This window comes from Mus caroli, unplaced genomic scaffold, assembly GCF_978045245.1.
Source record: "Mus caroli unplaced genomic scaffold, Mus_caroli_1 scaffold_8, whole genome shotgun sequence".
In the NCBI taxonomy this organism is placed as follows: Eukaryota; Metazoa; Chordata; class Mammalia; order Rodentia; family Muridae; genus Mus; species Mus caroli.
Genome location: NW_028227263.1, coordinates 137343859 through 137357057, shown reverse-complemented (window position 1 = coordinate 137357057; position 13199 = coordinate 137343859). Strand labels below are relative to the sequence as shown.

The 13199-nt window shown below is 41.8% G+C and overlaps 1 pseudogene across 1 annotated transcript; it reads left to right on the top strand.

The window, feature by feature from the left end:
• Positions 1-162: 162 nt before the first annotated feature.
• On the top strand, positions 163-12500 carry LOC147003689 (uncharacterized; annotated as a pseudogene). Its single transcript, XR_015048025.1, has 6 exons — positions 163-2858; positions 5257-5296; positions 6448-6574; positions 7969-8518; positions 8616-8733; positions 10974-12500. The product of XR_015048025.1 is annotated as an uncharacterized LOC147003689 (transcript).
• The last annotated feature ends 699 nt before the right edge of the window (positions 12501-13199 follow it).

Below are 13199 nucleotides of genomic sequence, written 5' to 3'. Positions count from 1 at the left end.
GACCTTGGCATTCCCCTCTACTGGGGCATATAATCTTCACAAGATCAAGGGCCTCTCCTCCTAATGATGGTGGAGTAGCCCATCTTCTGCTACATATGCAGCAAAACACATGAGCTCTGAAGGTACTGGTTAGTTCGTATTGTTGTTCTTCCTATAGGGTTGCAGACCCTTCAGCTCCTTGGGTACTTTCTCTAGCTCCTCCAATGGGGGCCCTGTGTTCCATACAATAGATGACACTGAGCATCCACTTCTGGATTAGCCAGACACTAGCATAGCCTCACAGGAGACAGCTATATCAGGGCCCTGTCATAAATTGTTGCTAGCATAGGCAATCGTGTCTTATAAAAACTTATAAAAACTTACTGCCTTATATGATATATATATATATTTGTGTGTGTCTTATATTTATATATAAATGTTTAATATAAAATAATATAAATATGCAAATATATAATTATAACATATAAAATATAAAGTTATAATATGTAAATAATATAAATATATAATATACATATATAATATAAACATATATATAAAATTATAAAAACTTATGGTCTTATATAAAATATATAAAAATTTAATATAAAGTAATATAAATATATAAATGTATAATTATAATATATAACATAAATTATAATATAGAAATAATATAAATATATCACATAAATATATAATGTAAAATGTATATATAAATATACGTTTGTGTATATATAATATGTAGTGTCTTATAAAACAAACTAAAACTTATAGAGGAGAATGTGGGGAAAAAACTTGAGTATATGTGCCGCAGACCTTCTTTTTCCTGTACCTCAGTAAAAACAGGTCTCTCGAGCAGATGGGCAAAGAGTTGGATGTGTTGAGAGACAGACACACGCACACAAGAGAGGTGTTGAATCTGAATGTAATTTTCTGGTCGAGCTTAGACTAATATTACAGGGAATATCATAAATTGTAAAACATAACAGATATGGTACATTGAAGTTTTCCAGGTGCAAGAGGAGTGACTATAAAAAGAATTTGCAGGAACCAGATAAATGTTTATGTAAGGGATAAGTATCCCTTCAGATGCAAGAAGAGTGACTTCAAAAGGACTATGTTTACTTTAGAGATTAGCATTGTTTCAGATTCACACTTTAGCATTAATAGGGCTAGGGGGGTATAAACTCTTGCCTGGCTTCAGGAATAAAGTAGTGTCATGAACCTTGGAATTCTTAGGCCTTGTTAATTCTTATTTATGTCTGGAGAATTCACATTATTCAGTATAGTATATTAATTTGCTCTTGGCATGGAATGTAGTCCATAATAAGAATTTTTATCTCAGTAAGAATATCAGACTCTTTCTGTAGACAACTGAATTTATGGCTAGTGCTTAATTGTTTTATGGTTGAGCTAAATTAGTTACTGAATAGGTTAAACTCCTTGCTGCTATCTGGAATCTAAGAACACTGGGAAAAGGCTTTAGCTATGTTAGAATACAACCTTAAAAGGCATTTACTATAAGGTAATGCTTAATAGAGTGCATGTGAATCTATACATTAGACTAATGCAGTGGAAATTTGATTATTATGGGTTTAAGAGAAAATGTGAAATCTCCGGGAGGGGTATTTCCATGGAACTCTGATCCTCAAGAACAGCTTCCAGGCTTTACGCCTGTCAAACTGACCCAAACTGGAGAGCTGACTTTCGTAAGACTTCCAGGAGAAGAGTCCTAGAAATTCATTTCTCATGAGCAGCTTTTTGGCATTACTGCCTCACAAGCTGGCTCCACCAGAGTCCCTTGGCATATATGGGCCCAGGGGGAAAATTCCTGAACAGAATAGCAGTGGCTTGTGATGTATGATCAAATATGTCCTTTATTTCCTCCTCTGTGGTAATTTCCTGAGTTTTCTTTGCAAGAAGACCTGTCAAATATCATTCACACAAAGGCCTAAAACCAGTTGGGTCTTAAATCCAAGGCAAAAATGTTGAACTAAAGTGTCCATTAACATATCAACTGTACAGTGGCCTCCAGTTTCTCTCAGCATCCCTCTCTCTCTACTGCATATAGGTCCCTCCTGCCTGGCATGCCTCCCCAACCTAGCCCAAGACCCCCCCCCAAACTATCTAGTCCAGGTGATCCCCCGGGCTTTCCTCCTTCCAGCTCTTCTGACACCTATATAACTCAGCCACTTTTAGCCATGCTAGTATCTTCACTAAGGCTGCCCCTCTTGGTTGGTGGCCCCTCTTTCTATTCTCAGATCTCCTCTCCTCACATGTCCCAGGTTAGGGTCGTGTTCACTCTGTAACTCTCCCAGAGGTTTCCTGTCTGGTCTGAAACTCACAGTGACAGGCTAGTTTCTAATCCCAAACATCAACTTGCCTCTGCCAGCAGTTCTGTAATTTAGGAGTGTTTCAGCAAGCCCGGCCTTTGTAGCTCAAGGAAATATTGGCACATCTATAATCACAACAATCTCCCTAACAGATTGAGTGCACAGCTCCATCTGGGGAGGTATGTCTACTTCCTGGCACTTGATCATGTCTGAACTACATTGTACAGAAGACATTGCACTGAGTATAGCCAGAGAAAATAGGCATTATGGTGAAGACAAAATGATGGGACTTTCAGCTTTGTGAGCAGTAGGTTCTTTGAAACTTTTTGGATCTGTCAGTCACAGAAAACTAGTTTTATTACTATTGGTCATGGCAGGAAAATGGGAGAGTTGAAGCGTTTTTCCTCCATCATGGAAGTGGAACTGAATTTTTCTACAAAACTTGTGGTCTTACCCAGGTTTCCATGGGGGATGACAGTGCTCAAGGGAATGGCAGGCCAGTGGAGCCCAGTGGTGATTGTGAAGGCTGCTTGTGGAACCCTGCCCCAGGTGATTGCCTAGTGATCTTCCACCTCCCTTAGTTCTGGGTCAGGAGCCAACAGGATAAAGTTCCATGTCCCTGACTGTAGGACACCTGTGGAAAAAAAATATTTTTTTTGACATCTGTGTGCTCAATCACTAGAGTAATCCCCTCTGACTCACAGGGTCTGGTGAAATTTACCCCCCAAGGCTTGTGGGCAGGCCTGTGCTTGAAGACAGAGTCCTGGGGTGACCTTTACTGGCATTAGATGAGGGAAAGGGCTCAGTGCACCTAAGGACCTGACTTTTGTATACAGAGACTCTGGTGGCCAAGAAGATTTGAACAGGTGAGAGATTCTATCTAGTCAGTTTTTCAAAGGTGGGGTAGGGATAATTTAGGTGTAGGCAGAGAACTGTGAATTGTTGGGTAAATCCTGCACACTAATTTTCGAGTTAGAATGCAAGCTGCAGCAGGCATGGGGGAGTTGTAGGGTGGGTGATGGTTATGTCCAGATCTTTGATGGAGTTATTTTATTCTCTCAGTATGCCCCTCTCCCACCACCCTGTCCTTTCCTGCTCTGCTGCCCCCCACAGGGGGCCTTGTGAGCTCATACCCTCACTCCCTTCTTCTTCCCTCTCCCTTTGCCCCTTTCCCTCTCCCCTCCCCTACCACCTCCCTCTACCTCAGACTGTCTCTCTCTCTCTAGTCATGGCTATCCTGTCTCTCTATGTACCACACTATCTTCAAACTCAAAGAAATCCTTCTATCTCTAACTCACAATGGATAAGAAAAAGCACCCTTTGTTATATTTTTACTTTATTTATTTATTTTTAATCTTGGCTCAAATTCACTGTTTACATCACACTAGCCTCAAATTCACAGAGATTTCCCTTGTGGGTTAGGGTCTCCTTTGGTTAAGGGCTGCCAACTGAACACTGGTTCATGGTGGAAGTGCCTTAATTGGAGCCAACCTGTCTTACATTTCTAATGAATTTTTAAAACTCAGAAATCAGGACATGCTGCTATGCTAAGCTTAGCTGTGAAGAAAATTTTAATTAAAATAAATTTTATTTTTAAATAATATTACTAAATTTTATTAGTAATTATAATTAATAATATTACTCATTTTAAGTATTACTGAAAGGTTTTAAAATTCTGTGATTGCATTCAGTATTTGAGTAAAGTCTGCCCTGTTATTAGCTATCCTCCCTCTCCCCATTGACACTCCCCATGACTCTAGCTGGCCTATGTACATCATGTTGGCCTCAGATGCACAGAAGTCTGCTTGCTTCTGCCTTGCAAACGTTGTGTAAAGGCTAATTAATTCCAAAGTCGTAATTCAATGTGGGTAGATAAAACTACATTTTCATATCATATGTACCCATTTGTGAAATTTATTAAAGAAGCATTAGTCATGTGCTCAGACAGAGCCTGTAACAAATACTTGACACATAGGACTGAGGTTGAGACTGTGATTCTCTTTTGTTTGTTTTTTTAAATATATATTTTATGTATATAAGTACATGGTTGATATCTTCAGACACAGCAAAAGAGGGTGATCTCTCCAGCCCTATTAGTCTCTTTTTGGAATATGAAGGTATGTTAGTTTTAATGAGTAGAGTTTCCATAGGCTTACATAGTTGAATGCTCAGTCCCCAGGTTGTGGAACTGTTTGAGAAGAATCAGAAAGATTAAGAGGTAAGGTATTATTGGAGGAAGGATGTGGCTGGGAGTGAACTTTGAGGTTTCACAATCCCACACGTAATCCAGTGTGTGTGTGTGTGTGTGTGTGTGTGTGTGTGTGTGTGTGTGTGTGTGTGTGTATGTGTGTGTGTGTGTGTGTGTGTGTGTGTGTGTGTGTGTGTGTGTGTGCCTGCTGCTGGTAGATCAGAACATAAAGTCTTCAGGTATTGCCCTGGTCCCATGCCTCACTTCTTACCACCATTCTCATCCTGGACGAACACTCTGAAACTGTTAGCTAGCACCAGTTAAATGTTTTCTTTTATATTTTAAGAATTGCCTTGGCCATAGTGTCTCTTCACGGCAATAAAAGAATAAATTTTAGGCAGGTGTGTTCCTGCACGCCTTTAATCCCAGGACTCAGGAGACAGAGGCAGGCAGATTTCTGATTTCAAGGCCAGTCTGGTCTACAAAGTGAGTTCCAGGACAGCCAGGGAGACACAGAGAAGCCCTGTCTCAAAAAACAAAAACAAAACAAAACAAACAAACAAACAAAACAAAACAAACAGTATATTTAATCCTCAGGTAACAAACAGAAGAGATTGATTCTTTGTCCAAGGTCATCCAGTAATAGAGTCCAAGGATGGAGCCCAGTGGGTACCTGACTGCATGTATGAGAGAGGACTTGGGTGAACCTTTGGGATACCAACACTCTTGCTTATTACTCACAACCTTGTTTTTCTACAGGTTTCCCAGTATTCAGTTAAATCCTGCCATCCAGGAAGAGGTAAGTGGAGGGAGCCCAGGAATCACACTCCCCAATTAACACATAAGTGATATCTGGGACTGTGGTGTCCTGGGACTCTGTGCTGGAATTCTCTCTGCCTTTCCATTTGATTTCCCTGGCACATGCTCAGAATTAAAAGTCCCCACATCCACAACAGGGATTACATGGATAGGTTTCCCTTTATGGTAACCATTGGCTAAAGATTTGAAGGTCTTAAAGCTCCAGTGATGACATTAGTCCAGCCTGGAAATGAGATGGGTTGAGAATAATTAGAAATGCTCAGGTATGCATGAGTTTGGCTGACTTTAGTGGAAAGTAGAAATTGTGGTAGCACAACAGCTGAAGGCTGAGTCTGCATACTGAGATTGAATGGAAGCTCAGTGTGAAGAAAGATTTCTGTGTCCTGAGGTCATGTACACATGGCTTCCTGGCCTTTGTGTCAGGGACAGAGTGGACAACTGTGACCCTAATATAGTCTGTGTGAAAAGATGATTGGGAGGAATCCATGTTAGTGTCTGATTGGGAGGCGTCCACGTGAATTCTCTGAATGAAAGGAGGGACATTCTTCTAGCTTGGATTGATTCCATCTGTGATGGTTTCAAAGAATTCACCCTCCAGATATTCATAGACTTGCATACTTGTTCCTTATTGGTGGAACACTTTGGAGATAATAATGATGTATATCCTTGTTGTAGGAGGTGCGTCACTGGGGGTGGGCTTGTAGGTCTCAAAAGCTCTTCCCATTCCCAGTTAACTCTCTCTGCCTAGTACTGTACTATGGATCAGGATGTAAGCTTTCAGCAACTGTTCCAGTGCTGGGTGTGCCTGTATCCATCCTCCCAGACATGGAGGTTACAGATTGACCCTCTGAGTTGTCAGCCCTGATAAACTCCTTGTTATTATCAGTTGCCTTGGTCATGGTGTCTCTTCACAGTAATTGAAAAGAAATTAAGCCACTAGGTCAACTTGACTGTTGTTGCTGAGTGATGAACACAGTAGTTGGTGAGACCTAGAGGATAGACTGGTTATCAATAGAATAGGTTCACAGCCTAGTATCCTCTGAGGTAGAAAACTAAGTGGGAATGACTTAAGAGTATCAGGAATCCCTGACAAGGAGGATTCATATAAATTCAACTTTCTCCACTGTTCAGGATTATTTATCCTTTGAGGATGTGTCTGTGTACTTCTCCTGGGAGGAATGGACACTGCTTGATGAATCTCAAAGGATCTTGCACCAGACTGTGATGACAAAGATCTTCACACTCATGTCTTTGCTGGGTAAGACCCTACCATCATTTCACAACATGTCTAGGCTTTCCTTACTTTTTGGTTCGTTTTTTTTGTTTGTTTGTTTTGTTTTGTTTTGTTTTTTTATTTTGTTTTTGTTTCATTGTTTGTCTGTCTTTTAGAGAGATCTGTATCATTCTCAAAGCTGGCCTATGAACACCAAGTTTTTCCCCCACAGTCTTGGAGTATAAAATACAGGTTAAAAACCAAGTCAAGTTTCACAACAGCTCTGCTTCTCGCAATTGCAGCAAAGGCACACAGGAATCAATTTGGGGTAAATATTTTTTTGGGGTGTAGTTTGAGGCATCGGTCTATCTTTAGAATCCTAGCTGTGCTAGATGCACTATGTAGACCTGGCTGTTCTCTGACTTTCCAAATTCTCCTTGCTCTTTGTTTTGAGTGTTGCAATTAATGGATTGCACAAAAACACCTGGCCTGGGGTCAGGAGTCTTAACTCTGATGGCTTCTCTGTGACTTAATGACACTGTAAATATTTGGGATCTTTGTGACTCAAGTACTTCTGGTGACATGACTTATGTTTGAATATAACAGGAATTGTGGCACTTGTAAGCTCATTTTTTTGTTTTGTTTTATTTTATTTTATTCATTTTATTTAATTTAATTTAATTTTATTTATTTTATTTTATTTTATTTTATTTTATTTTATTTTATTTTATTTTTGTAAGACACTCTTAACAGGATTACTCTCACTAGGCTTTATTCTTGTCTATTGTATTGGTTACATCCTTTAGTACAGGAGTGTCATTTTTTTGTATCATTGTCCTTTCGGACTTATACCTTCTCTAATCCATGGCATGACTCAGCTGGAGTCTTGGGGAGAGCCTTCTGTGACTGCATTAAGATTCCTGACTCCAGGTATGTTATAGATACATAGAATGTGGTGGTTTTTGATGTTTGAAAGTATTAATTCTGAACCAGAACTGTCCCTTGGGTGTCAGTCTTGAATATTTTGCCTGTTGCCTTGCAACCCTGTGAAATACAGCTGTTCCTTTATTTTGATGGTGTGCATGGTAAATGTAACTCCTATATGGCTAATGTAATTGTCATCTCAGAGGCAGTGAGCTTCCAACTAGTAAGGAAAGCCTAGTCCTGGAAGATTCTAGCCTGTGTGCAATCTAATCAAGGCCTAGTGTGGTTTCAACCATGGAGACTTAATGTTGAATAAACTCACTTGTTCTAGCTTTTTTTCTGAACTTTGGTAGGATGATCAACTCAGCTATCTTGCCTCAAACTCCTTCAATTCAAACTGGCTTCTTTTAGCTTCTGACTGAATTGCTCTGTTTGGTCTCAAAGTAACTCTAGCAATCTGTTCTAATCTTCTGGCATTTCATTCTCTGGTTCATTATGTCTTCACCTGTATCTAGCTTGTTCTCTCTGCAACCTGTCTGTCAAACTGTTCCTGTCAAAACTTCATCTGAACACTCTGTATGCTCTGAAGTAGACTCATGTGGAGAGCTGTGTCGCGAGCAATTGCTGTGGAGAGCTGTGCGTGCCTCAAGCAATCGCCATTATAAGATGGTGCTGGCCTCCGCTGTGCCTAACTAGTAAACAAGCCTTGTAAGCAGGTGCGAGAGTGAACTCACTCTTAGTCACTGCCCATTCTTGGGCGTAGTAATGGGGTGATGAGCAAGAAACGAATCAGGAGCTGTCATGCCACATCAGGTGCTGAAACATCACGCTGCGGGGCTATATAAGCAACTCCATTTTCTGGGGTCGGGGTCTTCCTGAGAAGTAAGCAATAAAGCTTTGCCGCAGAAGATTCCGGTTGTCCTGAGTGTGTTTCTGCCGGCGGGAACAAAAGCTCGGGATACATGGCGCTGAAGACCCGGGGACTTTATACCATCACAACAGCGCAAGGGAGATCCCTCGTTCATGGGGCGGAACCAGAACTGCGGGACATTACAGCTCTGCAAGGTACATGCAGTCTTGAAATTTCTCCAGAGTTAGATGCCCTTTTGATTGTTTGAATGGCAATTGCACTTTCCCTTTCGGTTTCATTTTGCTTCCACAGCTGGAACTGCTGACTGGTTCCCAGTTGCAGTCAGGCCTGGACAGCGCCTGGACAGTGACCAGTTTCAGTTGCAGACAGCTCCTGGACATTGTCTCGACAGCGACCAGTTTCAGTCGAGGTCAGGACTGGACAGCGGCAGTATGGGAATTTCTCACTCTGTAGTAGTGGCGTAAAGGTCGGTCCTGAAGCAATGTGGCCTAAAAATCGCCACTAAGAGTATAGAGGCATTTGTCAGGGAGATAGACCATGTGGCACCATGGTATGCTTGCTCAGTTTCGTTAACCGTCACCTCTTGGGACAAACTGAAACGAGATCTAATTAGGGAACAGCAAAAGGGCAAACTTAAAGCAGGGATCATGCCTTTGTGGAAATTGGTGAGATCGTGCTTAACAGACGAGGATTGTCAGCAAATGGTAAAGGCAGGGCAGAAGATTTTGGACGAAATTCAAGACAGTCTATCAGAGGCAGAGTGGGAGAGAGAGATTGAAAGTTGGGACGAAACAAGGTGCACTGAAGAATTTAGGCCTTTCCACAGGCCTTGAGCCCGAGGAAAAGAGATATAAAGAAAAGAATGCCTTGGGTGAGATTAGAAAAGGGGATGGAAAGGGAGAGAAGAAGAGAGAAAGAACTGGAGAGGCACATAAGGAAAGGAGCCTCTACCCGCCATTATATGAGTTCAAGGCAATAGCTGTCAGTATCTCAGAATCGGATAAAAAACTTAGCTACTCTGAGGAAACAGACTTAGAGGAAGAAGCTGCATGTCAAGCTTTACAAATGATAGAAAAGGCCTTACAAAATGCTCAATTACAACGCATAATCGAGTCAAAGTCATTGGAATTGTGCATATTAAAAACTGCACAGTTACCAACATCAGTCTTATGGCAAAATGGACCCTTATTGTGAGTCCACCCTAATGCTTCCCCTGCAAAAATCATTGAGTGGTATCCTAATGCAGTTGCTCAACTTGCACTTAGGGGGATAAAAGCAGCCATTACTCATTTTGGGAGAGAACCTCATATGCTAATTGTGCCTTATACTTCTGCTCAAGCTCAAACCCTGGCAGCAACAACTAACGATTGGGCAGTTTTGGTTGCCTCTTATTCAGGACAAATTGATAATCTTTATCCAAAACATCCAATTTTACAGTTCGCCTTTAGCCAACCCATAGTGTTTCCAGTAATAACAGCCAAACACCCTCTTCCAGATGGGGTAGTAGTGTATACAGATGGATCCAAATCTGGTATAGGTGCATATGTAGTAAATGGCCAAGTAACATCTACACAATATAATTAGAAATCACCCCAGGTTGTAGAGTGTTTGGTAGTTCTAGAGGTCCTTGAAACTTTTCCGGGACCACTCAATACTGTATCTGATTCCTTATATGTGGTCAAAGCAGTTAATATGCTTGAAGTTGCTGGCTTAATTAGACCCTCTAGCAAGCTTGCTCACATTTTTCAGCAAATACAGTCAGCCTTGTTACATAGAAGACATCTTGTGTATATTACTCAAGTCAGGGCTCATTCTGGCCTTCCTGGCCCCATGTCTCATGGAAATGACTTGGCAGACAAAGCCACTAGAATTGTGGCTGCTGCTCTGTCCTCACAGGCAGAGGCTGCAAGGGAGTTTCATAAACGCTTCCACGTGACGGCTGAAAGATTATGCCTCTGTTTCACTTTAACCAGGAAAGAAGCTCACGACATTGTCACCCAATGTCAAAACTGTTGTCAATTTCTGCCTACTCCTCATGTAGGGGTAAACCCCCGAGGTATCAGACCATTACAGGTCTGGCAAATGGATGTCACTCATATTTCCTCCTTTGGAAGAAATCAATATTTACATGTTTCCATTGACACCTGCTCTGGTGTTATGTTTGCTACACCTTTAACAGGTGAGAAAGCCTCTCATGTTATACAGCACTGTTTAGAAGTGTGGAGTGCTTGGGGCAAGCCCACATTTCTTAAAACTGATAATGGGCCAGCATATACCTCTACTAAATTTCAGCAATTTTGATATCAAATGGATGTCACTCACCTGACTGGCCTTCCTTATAATCCTCAAGGACAAGGCATTGTGGAACGTGTCCATTGTACACTCAAGTCTTATCTTATCTTATCTTATAAAACAAAAAGGGGGAGTGAGACTCTGCCCTCAATGCCAAGAGTAGCTGTATCTATGGCACTCTTTACACTTAAGTTTTTGAATCTTGACGAGCAAGGTTGCTCTGCAGCTGATCGACATAGCTCAGACCCTGATAGACCAAAAGAAATGGTCAAATAGAAGGATGTCTTAACTTGTCTGTGGAAAGGCCCGGATCCTATTTTGATAAGATCCAGCAGAGCTGTTTGTGTTTTTCCACAGAGTGAAGACAACCCATTTTGGCTGCTGTAACGACTCACCCACAAGATAGTAATCAAGGATGGTGTAGAAGATGCTGACCTCCCGAGGACTGCTCCTGATCCTGACAATGCTGAACTTGTCCAGGTTCCTAGTATGAGGAGCAAGCAGAGATGGGCCATTCTCTCGACTTTCCCTAAACCAATGCCAGCTCGCCATGATGCTGTAGTTTTTCCAAAATTCTTTACCACTAATAAAACATCAGATTTACCATATCTACCCTATGATCCCACCCAAGCACCATTAGGAGAAAATCGCTCTGTATTAGAACAGGGTTCTTTATGATTTCAAATTAATGGACCAGGGAAATGTATCAACCTCACAACCTGAGCTTTGGGGAAGTTTTATGAGCACCCAGGAGGTTGGGTAAGCACAACCCAAGATACTTCCAACGCAGATATAACCTTTACAAATTGGACCTTTTGGCAGGAGGCAATTTGGTTTAATGGTACATTTCTACCACCTACCGTTTCCGACATAGAACGTCCACACCAACCAAAAATAGCCCCTCATTGTAGCTTGGAAGATGATCGGCTGATACTGTCTTGGTCTGATAGTCAATTCTCCATCACTCGTTGGGCAGATCAGACTAAAACCTTTTCCTTTTCTCCCAACATGATAGATGACCCAGAGAAGGAATTTGTTGTGAAAAAGGGACTTTTCATACAGGACTTTAGAATGCATCCCTTTCACAAGTGGGTACTTTGTGAAGTCAATGGCAGTTGTACAGAACTCAATCCTTTGATCTTTATCCAGGGAGGAGCAGTTGGAAAGGCTTCTTTTACTGGCATCTCAAGATTTGCTCAGTATTGGGGAATACATGCTGCCTCCCAAGACTCCTATGGATATACTAATACCAGTGTAGAGATCACTGGGTTCAATAAAACTTTGGTAAACCAGATTAATTATCCATCTACCCCAGTCTGTGTTTATCCCCCTTTTCTTGTTTATTCTTTCAAATGATTCATTTGAAGTCTGTTTCAATGATTCTTGTTTGATTTCTCAATGTTGGGATGTAACAAAGGACACCCATGCCATGGTGGCACAGATCCCACGTTGGATCTCTGTTCCGGTGGAAACACCCTCCACCTTATCCCTGTTTCGACAAAAGAGAGATTTTGGCATTACTGCAGCTGTGATCATAGCAATTTCAGGCAGTGCAGCTGCAGCTACAGCTGCAGGGTATGCTATGGCTAGTATGGTTCAATGGGGCACAAAATTAAATCAGCTTCTAGCAGATCTGGCTGATGCCATCACTGTCCAAAATTCTGCTAGTACCAAATTAAAGGGAGGGCTGATGATTTTGAATCAGCGCCTTGACTTGGCGGTGGAACAGATAGGCTTTCTATACCAGATGGCCCAGTTGGGTTGTGAAAGAAAACTGGAAGCTCTGTGTATTACCAGTGTCCAATATGAAAATTATTCTTATGCAGCTAATCTGTCTAGACAGATTTCCTTGTATCTTGCAGGAAATTGGTCCGAGGGATTTGATGAGACTCTTGAGGCCCTGAGGGTGGCAGTTTTAAAGATTAGCTCAATGCTAGTGGACCTGTCATTGACAGAGGGCCTCTCCTCCTGGATTTCATCTGCATTTTCTTATTTTAAGGAATGGGTGGGGGTAGGTTTATTTGGTGTTGCCACCTGCTTTGGACTTGTGTTCATGCTCTGGTTGGTTTGCAAGCTCAGAACCCAACAAACAAATGACAACTTTGTGATAGCTCAAGCACTTGCTACCATTGAGCAAGGGGCCTCCCCCGAAATCTGGCTATCTATGCTCAAAAGTTAGTTGACATTGGTGGCTGGCCTCTTTTGTAGAGTTCGCCCTAGGTCATTTAGTAGTTACTGTCACATAGCACTGCGGTATCCAGGGACGGGCAACATTCCTCATGCACAGATCAGCCTAAGACACGAGGCCCAGTGGCAATAGGGTTACCCTATGACAGGAAAGGCTGTGACATTGGAGAAACTACCTCAAACAGGAGCCACAGTGGATGGGCATAATTACACAGACCTGGTCCAGCCTCAATTTAATAAAATAAAAAGGGAGAGATGTGGAAAGCCATGCAGCAAGCATTCACTGTGGAGAGCTGTGTGTGCCTCGAGCAATCGCCATTATAAGATGGCGCTGGCATTCACTGTGCCTAACTAGTAAACAAGCCTTGTATGCAGGTGCGAGAGTGAACTCACTCG